This window comes from Miniopterus natalensis, chromosome 6, assembly GCF_054644295.1.
Source record: "Miniopterus natalensis isolate mMinNat1 chromosome 6, mMinNat1.hap1, whole genome shotgun sequence".
Lineage (NCBI taxonomy): Eukaryota > Metazoa > Chordata > Mammalia > Chiroptera > Miniopteridae > Miniopterus > Miniopterus natalensis.
Window position 1 is genome coordinate 50,025,944 of NC_142086.1, and position 9,340 is coordinate 50,035,283.

General features: G+C 41.1%; 1 non-coding gene across 1 annotated transcript; it reads right to left on the reverse strand.

Annotated features, from left to right (window-relative positions):
• Positions 1–2,624: 2,624 nt before the first annotated feature.
• Positions 2,625–2,729, reverse strand: LOC148092908 (U6 spliceosomal RNA). Its single transcript, XR_015714733.1, has one exon. It is a non-coding gene; the product is annotated as a U6 spliceosomal RNA (small nuclear RNA).
• Positions 2,730–9,340: the final 6,611 nt, after the last annotated feature.

Below are 9,340 nucleotides of genomic sequence, written 5' to 3' on the forward strand. Positions count from 1 at the left end.
TTTCTCTTTTCCAAATGAAGAAGCAAGGTCATCAGCTGAGAGTGAGTTTGGAGAATAGATATCGGAAGTCGGAAGAGATAGGAGAGAGTGTGGAACATAACCAAATAAGAGATTAAATGGACGAGGGAAATTTAATGGTATTACTAGGCCTCACTACAGGCCCCTCTGAAATGTGTGATCATGAATTTCAAGTGAGACCAGACAACATGGTTAATTGATATTTTCCAGTTACATTTAGCTGCATGTGTGCAGTCACAGTGTAGGTGAGTATTGAATTTAGCCAGCTTTGGGTCTTGTTAGGCAAATTTGATAAAGGGAGCTAGGGAAAGAGGCATGAAGAGACACAAAGAGAGCAAAACAGTAGAAGGATCAATGATTGTAGATCTCTGGGGCTGAAAATTTGTTAAAGTATAAGAAAGAGCTGCAAGTTTACAAAGTTGACTCCAAGAGTGAAATGCATATGAGATATTAAAATCAAGAGTTATGATGAAGAATAAGCGTTAAGTTATTTACCTGAAAGCTGGTGAGTGAGTCAGTTTCCATTCCGGTCTTTTGATTGCACTGACTGCCGTCATGAATATCCTCCTGGCATAACCACTGGTGCTAATGTATTCTCTGCGTTCTGTCTTCATTGTTCCCCGCAGACCCTCTTTTCTAATTTCCTCATCATAGGACACTTCCTCCATGTACAACAGGAACCTAAGGTTCAGAGAGGGTAAGAACATTGCCTAAGAGCACACAGCTAGAACGTGGAATCATTTGCTACCCAAGAGGCAGAGTGAGAAACATGCCAAAGAGTTGAATGCTTCCAGTGAAAGAATTAACTGGTGAAGAGTTCAGATCAGGCAAGAGCAAGCTTTTGTGGCAGCCCGGAAGTCTCAGAAACCCTGTTAGTTTCCTCTCATCTGCCCCTTAAATGTTGTGAAATGAAGGGTTGGCCAGGTGAAAACCTTGAAATATTTAATAATAATTTTTAAAGGTCATTACAAAGTGCTTTCCAATTGTTCATCTTCATCTTTTAAGTCCTGTTTTGAGAAACAGGAAGACAAATAAACAGGAAAAGTGCATAAAATCCCCAATGGGATCCAACTGAATAAAAATAGTGCTAACAGGAAACAAACATCTTAAAACTCTAAAGGGGGGGCAGGGGACAATATGGATTGAGAAATTCTGCAGGGCTGATTGCTTTTAATTGATATGGAAAAAAATCAATTACTGTTAAATGGAACAGTGACCAACATTTGGGCAATAGCTTATCACCTCCTTGCAACCCCTTTCTGCCATGTCAGATGTTTCCCCCAAACTGCTATCTGCCAACATCTACAAAGGAAAGAGCAACAGACTTGGCAGTGTCTTTGAACTAGTGGCCAAGTTACACCATCATATCTTGGCCTGTAGGCAAGTGCCTAAAAATAATAGCTGGCATTTATTGAGAGTTGCTCTGTGTTAGATGTGGGGCTGTGGATTTTACATGCAAGATTTGAAAGCGACTAGAAAAACTGTCATACCTAAAAAGTTACTTTTATTCAAAACATTCCTACTTTATCAATTCTAAGCCTCGATGAGCTTTTAGTGCCTCAAATGAGAATTAATTCATTAGTTCATCAGATTACCCAGAGTTTAGATTATCACTGTGGATGCAGAGGTAGACAAGACACAGCCCTCCAAAAGCCAATATTCTGGTGAAGTGTTAAAGTTTGTAGTATTGTCAAATCTGTACTGTATTGCTGCCTATTGTGTGTGTTTTAGTAAAAAGTATACAGTATTAGAAATCAGGAGACTTTATTGCTACTCCCTCTGCCCCAATTTAACTGTGAAGAAAGACTATAGGTGAATCATTTCCCTTCTTTGGAAATCAACTGAGTTTCTTAAAAGAAATGGTTTGGCCAGTAGTCCCTCCATTCTCTTGAATACTGACAACCTATGAACCTACTGCTATTTTACTTTTATTTATTCAACAAACATGTATATAGCACAATGTGCTGGGCAACTTTACAAATATTAACCTCCTTATTAGTCATAACAATTCTATTATGTAGGTACTATAATTATCTCAAAGAAAACTATATAAGTATAGCAATAAAATATTAAAATAAAACTGCTCTTATTATCCCCTCTTACAGATGATGAAATTGAGGCACAGAGTCATTTAAAGTACTTGAAATGTATTTTACTTTTGAGGCACATAAATTGTTCACTTTTGTTTTGCTGAGTGATTTATAAGCAACCTTTGACATTTTATTACAAGTACAGTTATGTTACTGGTTCTGTAGAATCTGTTTCCTACTTGGGTAGAACAACAGTCATTCACCAAAGATTGTGGAGCAAGGAGGATTCTGTGTGACAGTCACTCGCACACGTGCACACACACACACACACACACACACACACACACACGAGCAACCCCTGGGGAGCTCCTTTGTGTCCTTTCTGTTCCCAACCCCTACACTATGTCTGTCCCCCTCTTTAATGAGAGAAAGCATGTGAAGTGCCTAATGCAGAAACTGGCCCATTTTACACTAAAAAAATCCCCTTCCCTTTTTTCTTCCCTCCAGCTTTCTTTTTTTTTTTTTAATTTTATTTTTGTTTAAAATATTGCAGATGTCCCTTTTTCTCTCCAATGAAAAAACATGGAAGGCTTCGCGAATTTGCGCGCCATCCTTGCGCAGGGCCATGCTAACCCCCTCTGATCGTTCCAGTTTCAGGATATGTGCTGCCGAAGCGAGCAGCCTCCGTCTGTCTTTCCTTTCTCACACCCAGCCATTCAATCCCACCTTTATCGTGACACTTTTTCTGCCTTTCTAACCATTTCTACCCAAGAGTAATTGCTAATCCCCACTCACAAGCTGCCCATGCCCCTCTAGCTCATGACTAAGCGCCCCTGGGCTTCCCGCCCGCCCCCTGAGCCCGTTCATCTGCCTGCCCTGCTGCGGCGGCCCTGAGCTGCGCCCCACAGCCCTGCACCCGGCCCAGGCTCCCTTTCCCGCTGCCCAGCGCCCTCTCCGCACCGGCCATGTCCCCAGGGTTCCATTTTTCTGTGTCGTGCCTGTGCTTTGGAATTTGTACGTCAGAGGCTGTGGAAGAATCAGCCTCGACCTGACCTACACCTTCTCGGCAGCCTACCCAGCTGACGACACAAAGTGAAATTTTAACAGTGTGAGCTCGTGATACATTATTGAATGGTGGTCAAAAGACACAGCTTCACGTGCAGAGTCACGGTTTTTTAGAGGTCACCTGATTCTAATATTTGAAGTACAGACATTCGCAACTTTTAAAAAATCAGAGAAGAAGCAAGGTGACAGCTGTATTCACGTCACTCCCGTTCGCATCATGACATCGTTCTTGGGCATCGTAGAGAGGTGCTGCCGCAGTGTCCCCTCCAGCTCCTGTACGCAACTCCGGCTGTGCCCAAGGGCGAGCCTCGGTCAGCGAACATCGCCTGTCAAACGTGTCACAGGGGAAAGGCTTCAGACTCCTGGGGATGGGAAAAGAACATGAATTTTAAGTCAGAAGACTTGGGATTAGATTCAAGCTTTTGATTTACTTATAGTTTAACTTTGGGAAAGTCACTGCCTCTATTTAAATCTTGGGGTATTTTTGGTCTGTAAAATGACAAATTTGGTATATTAATCCCAAAGGTCCCTAATGCTTTAAAGGCTTAAGGTTGCATGATTCTAAGCTCATTGCCCCAAATATCCAAATGTCCAGTTCCATCAAATAGCATGTAATAGCAACAATTTCTAAATTCCCTATTAAGTGGGGAATTCCCTCAATGATGAGTGCCACTGTGCTAGTTAGGGTCTGAGGACATAAATAAAATATAAAACATAGCACTTGCCCTCCAGGAGTCTTAATCTGTTTGTGGAGAAAAAATTGATAAGGATAATTTTTATGAATAAGTGAAATAAAATTATTCTAACTCTAGTTACACCTGATACTCAGAATCATAATTGAGAACTGGACTGATCATAATATTGGCCCAAAACTGGGCTTTCCAAATTGGCAGATTTTGCCTGGCGGACAAAAATGTAGACTTTGGGGTAGAAGGAATATAAATAATGAGTGAAAGGATGTGTGGAAAATGTGATTGGTCAGTGAGAGTGGGACTATGTTAAGGAGGGTTTAGAGAAAATTAAGCAGAAAATTTCAGATTTATTTCCATGAATGATTGGAAGCCATTAAAGTTTCGTGTCTTTTTTAAGCATGTAAGTAATATAGTAAATGTACAAACCAAATAACAAATAAAAATGATGAAATATATATCAATCCCAGAATTCATAAATGTGGCAGGTTCCAGAGCCAAGGGGATCTTAGAAGTTTAAAAATATAATAAAAATTTTTTAAAAGGATGAAAACCTCCTGCCTCTCATGCTCTGGCACTTCGATCTGGGGACCATTAGCTGAGCAGTTGAGAGTTTTAATTGCCTGTTAATTGACACTGCGTTGGGAGGGAAGCGATTGCTAAGGTAACCAGGTCCCAAGCCATATGGGGCCTTGCGGCGTCATTCCAACACCTTGAGCTACCCTTGGAAATGAACCGGCAGTCCTGTTAGGCTGCTCCATCCATGGCAGAGCACCTGCTCCTACTATTTATTCAAAAGAAGGCAGGGCTGTGATCTGGGCCAGGTGATGTTTTGGGTTGATTTTAAAAGAGAAGTTTGATTCTGAAACCTCATTAAGATAAGTGAAAACATAAATCTCTCTCCTAAGGCCCAGTTTCTCTGCTAAAACAATTTTAACTGGGACATTCTAGAATTTTTCCAGCATAATTTTGTAGCCACAAAGTGTTAAAGCTGAATTGTTCTCAGATGCCAATACTTTTCATTTATCAGATGGAGATATCGGCCCCGAGTAGAGAAGAAAACTTTTCAAGGTCAAATTTTAATTAATGGCAGACCTGAAATTAGATCCCAGGTTTTGCAGCTCTCAGGCAGTTCATCAAATAGCCTCGCACGTTAATTGCTTGTTGAGTTAAAGAAGGAATTCCAGGCAAAATTCAAGATGGGTGTGGTAGTTAGCAATGATGAAGGTGGGGGTGGAGTGGGGTCTCTAGTTCCTTGAAATTCCCATGCATGTAGGACGAGTTGTGAAAAAGACCCTTCAATTCTGCCCGTTCACTAGCTGTAACTACAAAGTCAGGAAGACCTTAAGTTTAGAGATCCTGTAAGCAAAACAGATTACTCCTTGACAAACAACTTTTAGAACTCTGGATAGTGTGAGAAAACCATCCTATTTAAAACCCACTTTTCAAGCTATTCCTTCCCTTTACCCTTCTCTATTTTTTTTTACCTGCAGTACTTATGACTTTTTAACTTACCATATGATTTTGTGTTAAGTTTTTTGCATATTACCCACACTAGATTGTAAGCTCCAGTAAAGATCTTAGTCTACTTAGTTCACATATGTATTAAGGACCCAGAGTGCTCAAAAATTATTTTGAATGAATGACTGATTAAAAACTGGATCTACCACTTAATTTGAACAATGGGCATATTTTTAAGCCATGGTTTCCTACTGCAAAATAGGCAGAATAATTCCCATGTAACAGGGGTGTTCTGAGGATCAAATGAAGTAATATGAGAAAGTATCTTGCACAGTACCGGACCCCGAAGTGGCACTCATTAACTACTGGCTCTCTTCCTCTAAATGTTTGAAATCACGAACACCCATCTCTCAGTCATCTTATTCCTTTACTGATTCAAACCACACTAGGGACTGCACACCTTCCTGCTAGGTGCCTTGGCATTCTTCCTGTGGCTTAGATAGTAATGATGGGACTTGGCATATTGAGTGAGGCAAGATAGTAAGAAGCTAGGGAAATTCCTTGACAAGTAGAATAACGGAAATTGAAACAAAATAATTAAACAAGGCCAAACAATTTGAGCAATTCACAGCCAACTAATGAATCACAAGATTTGGTCTTCCCTAACCAAGGACACTTAGGAGCAAATAGTTGACACATTCCAGACTGTCTGGGGGCAGATGGGCCTCTGTCCCAGTTCCTCTAACCTGAAAATAACCCTGACCCCTCTATACACACATTTTGATGAATCAACATATCAAAGGACACACCTGAAAAGCTAATGAATATTCTGTTAAGACCCTCTCCTGAGACCTCCCCTAGGATTCCTGCCAGCTAAAGAAAGATAAAAAACCTCAAGACAAAGGACCGATGGTCTGCTCTCGCTAGAGCACATCCACCTCTTATATCTCAGCTCTCTTTCTCCTAAACTCTAAAGGTCCCCATGAGACTTGCAACCAGGGGAGCAGCAGACAGTGGCAGCTCCTCGCAGGTTTACCCTCTGAACCAATCTCCAAGGCCCTGTTTTTCTCTGACTTTCCAGTGAGCTAAGAGGAGCAGTTCCACCTTGGGTCACTTCAGTCACTGTGACTTTTAGTTCTCAGTGAGTTCACGCAACCCAGCATGGAGTACTTTTTTTCTATAACGTTTCTAGAGAGCTAAAGCAGCCCCACATAGGCTCTCTCGTTGTTTCTTCTATCCTAAGCCCTCCCTTCATTTCACTGTCCCGAGCTGTAATAAATGTACTCTCAAAATTACCTGGACTCATGTTGTGAAATCTTTCCTGCAGAAAGTCAAGAACCTACACACTACTAGTTGGCCCAAGGCAGACCCACTCTAGGCCCCATCCCCCTGTCCAGGAACATTAAGTGGAAGTATAATGCTGGTGTGGGACTGGAGAACAGCACTGACTTTACAGACAGACAGATCCAATGTTGAGTCTTGGCTCTGGCACTCTCTAGCTATGTGACCTTGGAAAGTGATCTGACTTTCCTGAGCCCTACTTTCCTTCTATGAAGAATGGGGACAATAACACTTACTTGGCAGATTCAGTGAGAATTGTTGAGGACATAATGTTTGTAAATTACCTCTGTAGTCATAGATGCTCAGGAAAATAATAAAGTCACTTATTATCCCTGGAAAATACATAGATTTATTGGAAAGTTATCTTTCAGAAAGATGAGTTATAATTCGGCATATCTGAAACTCTCCATGATTGCGTATTGACGTATATCACATTAAGGCTGGTTTATTTAAGAATTACAGAATTTCTACTTACATTTCTCATTTTGCAAATAACGACATATTTCAGAGAATGCTAGTGTAAAAAATTCAATTTATTGAGGAGTATTTTTGAATTAAAGCAATTCATAGATATAAAAATCATTATAGTTTTCAAAGAACTTTAGAGTTCACAAAACACTTTCATATTCATTGTCTCATCCAATCATTTCATAACCCTGAACTGTGAGTTAGCGCTCTACTCTACGTCCTTTCAGTCATCCTGTTTATTTTACTCCATTTATGTCCTTACGGTCCAAACAGCCTTCTCCCTACTTCCAGGTCATGATTTATACCCGTACTCATCCTTTCTCCATACCTTTGTTCCTTCCAGTTAGAATGTCCTCTTTCTCCTAGTCCCCCAAATCCACCTTTTCAAGTCCTATCCATTTATTATAGCCTAACTGGAGTCCTTTCCCTTCCAAAAGCCTCTCCAAGTCCCTTTAGCAGATGTCTGTAGAGGACATCTGTTGTTTTGTCTGTATACGATCCTTTCTTTCTTCTTATGGTATCAGTAAATCTTCTTTTCCAAGTGACCCTAGTGGAACTGTCAAATGCAGTGTCCAGTTTTTCCTTCCCCAAGCTCTGCACCACCACCACACATAAACACCAAAGTGATCCAAGCCAGGTAAAAAGGCTCTCCTCTGAGAATGTAGAGTGGGGTGACAGGGCAGAGGGCCATTCTGTAAGCTCTTGAGTCTGGAGTTTTTTTCAGGAGCAGGATCCTAAAGACATTCTTCATGACCTCAGTCCACTAAGCTCACAAGAGTTGTCTTTCTGTTTCTGTATTTCTAAGAACTTGTTATCAACCCTTCCTTCAATTCTAAGAAAGGATAAATAGGAACATGGGAGGGGGAGGAATAAAATTATTTCTAAGTGCAAACTCTGTTTCTTCTCCTTTGACACTCAAATAATTTCACACCATTCTTGGAATAAAAATAAAAATTTTTACATGACGTACCATCCTATGCATGATCTGGCTCCCCTCCACCTCTCTAATTTTGTCTCTTACCATTCTTCCCCTCGCTTCCCTCTTCCAAATATACCGGCCTTCTTCCAGTTTCTTGATTGCCTTGTGCATTCTCTCCCCCATAGAACACACTCTCCTTCTTAGAAAGCAAAAATAAAGTAAAATCCTTATCTTTTACATACATTAGAATCTTACCTTAAATGGCTTACCTTAAAAGGCTTCCCTTCCTTAGAGAAGCCTTTTCTGAGCCTTATAAACCCTTATCCTATACGGGAGAAGGTTTTCTAATATTTGGCCTCACATTTCCCTGCCCTTTCCCTTCATTGTACTTGATAATCCAGTATTATATTTCTGTACTGATTGAGGTATCTCTCCTCCACTGGATGGTAAGTTGCCCAAGGAGCTGACCACTCTATTTCCAGGACTTAGCCTGGCACAAAAGACAGCTGAACAAATAATTGCTAAATTAATTTTAATTTTCTTGCTCTTCTGATCAGATTGGTAAACATTCCTCACTTGACTCTATGTATTATTGCATTTTTATAGACAGTGACTGTCAAAGTGTGGTCCCTGGGATCAGCAGCATCAACAGCACCCGGTAACTTGTTAGAAGTGCATGTTCTTGGGCCCCAACCCAGACCTACTGAATCAGAAACTCAGAGATGGGGCCCAATAAAGCATTTTAACAAGCCCCCAGGTGATTCTGATGTATGCCAAAGTTGGTTTGAGAACCACTGCTCTAGGATAACACTAGCTTCAGTAAACAACAAACACAAATATCAAATGGTGAATCCCTCCAAAAAGTTATTTCTCACTCACATAACAGTCCAACATGGGTGCTCTACAAAGTCACTCAGGGACCTAGGGCTGACGAGGCCCTGCCAGCTTTAATGCATGGCTTCCAGGGCTGCCCTGGACTGTGATATCCAGTGAAGTCAAGAAAGACAGAGCATGTTGCTGGGGCACCAGCTTCTTAATCACCGTGGCCTGAAAGTGACATGTAACACTTCCACTCACTTTCTACTGGCCAGGACCAATCATGTGGCTCCATTTAGATATAAGGAGGCTGGGAAACATAGTCAGTCTGCTACTGAGCAGCCGCTTCTCAGCAACAACTCTATACCATGGAAGAAAATACAAATTTTTGATGGATAGTGGCCATCTATGCCCCAGCTATAACATGGAAATGTCACTTCTGAAACTTCCTTTTATATAGTTCTCTGCCTCAGCAAAACCCCTGGGTGGCAGGCTCTAAGTCTCTCATCCTGCTTCCCATGGTGTGATTCAAA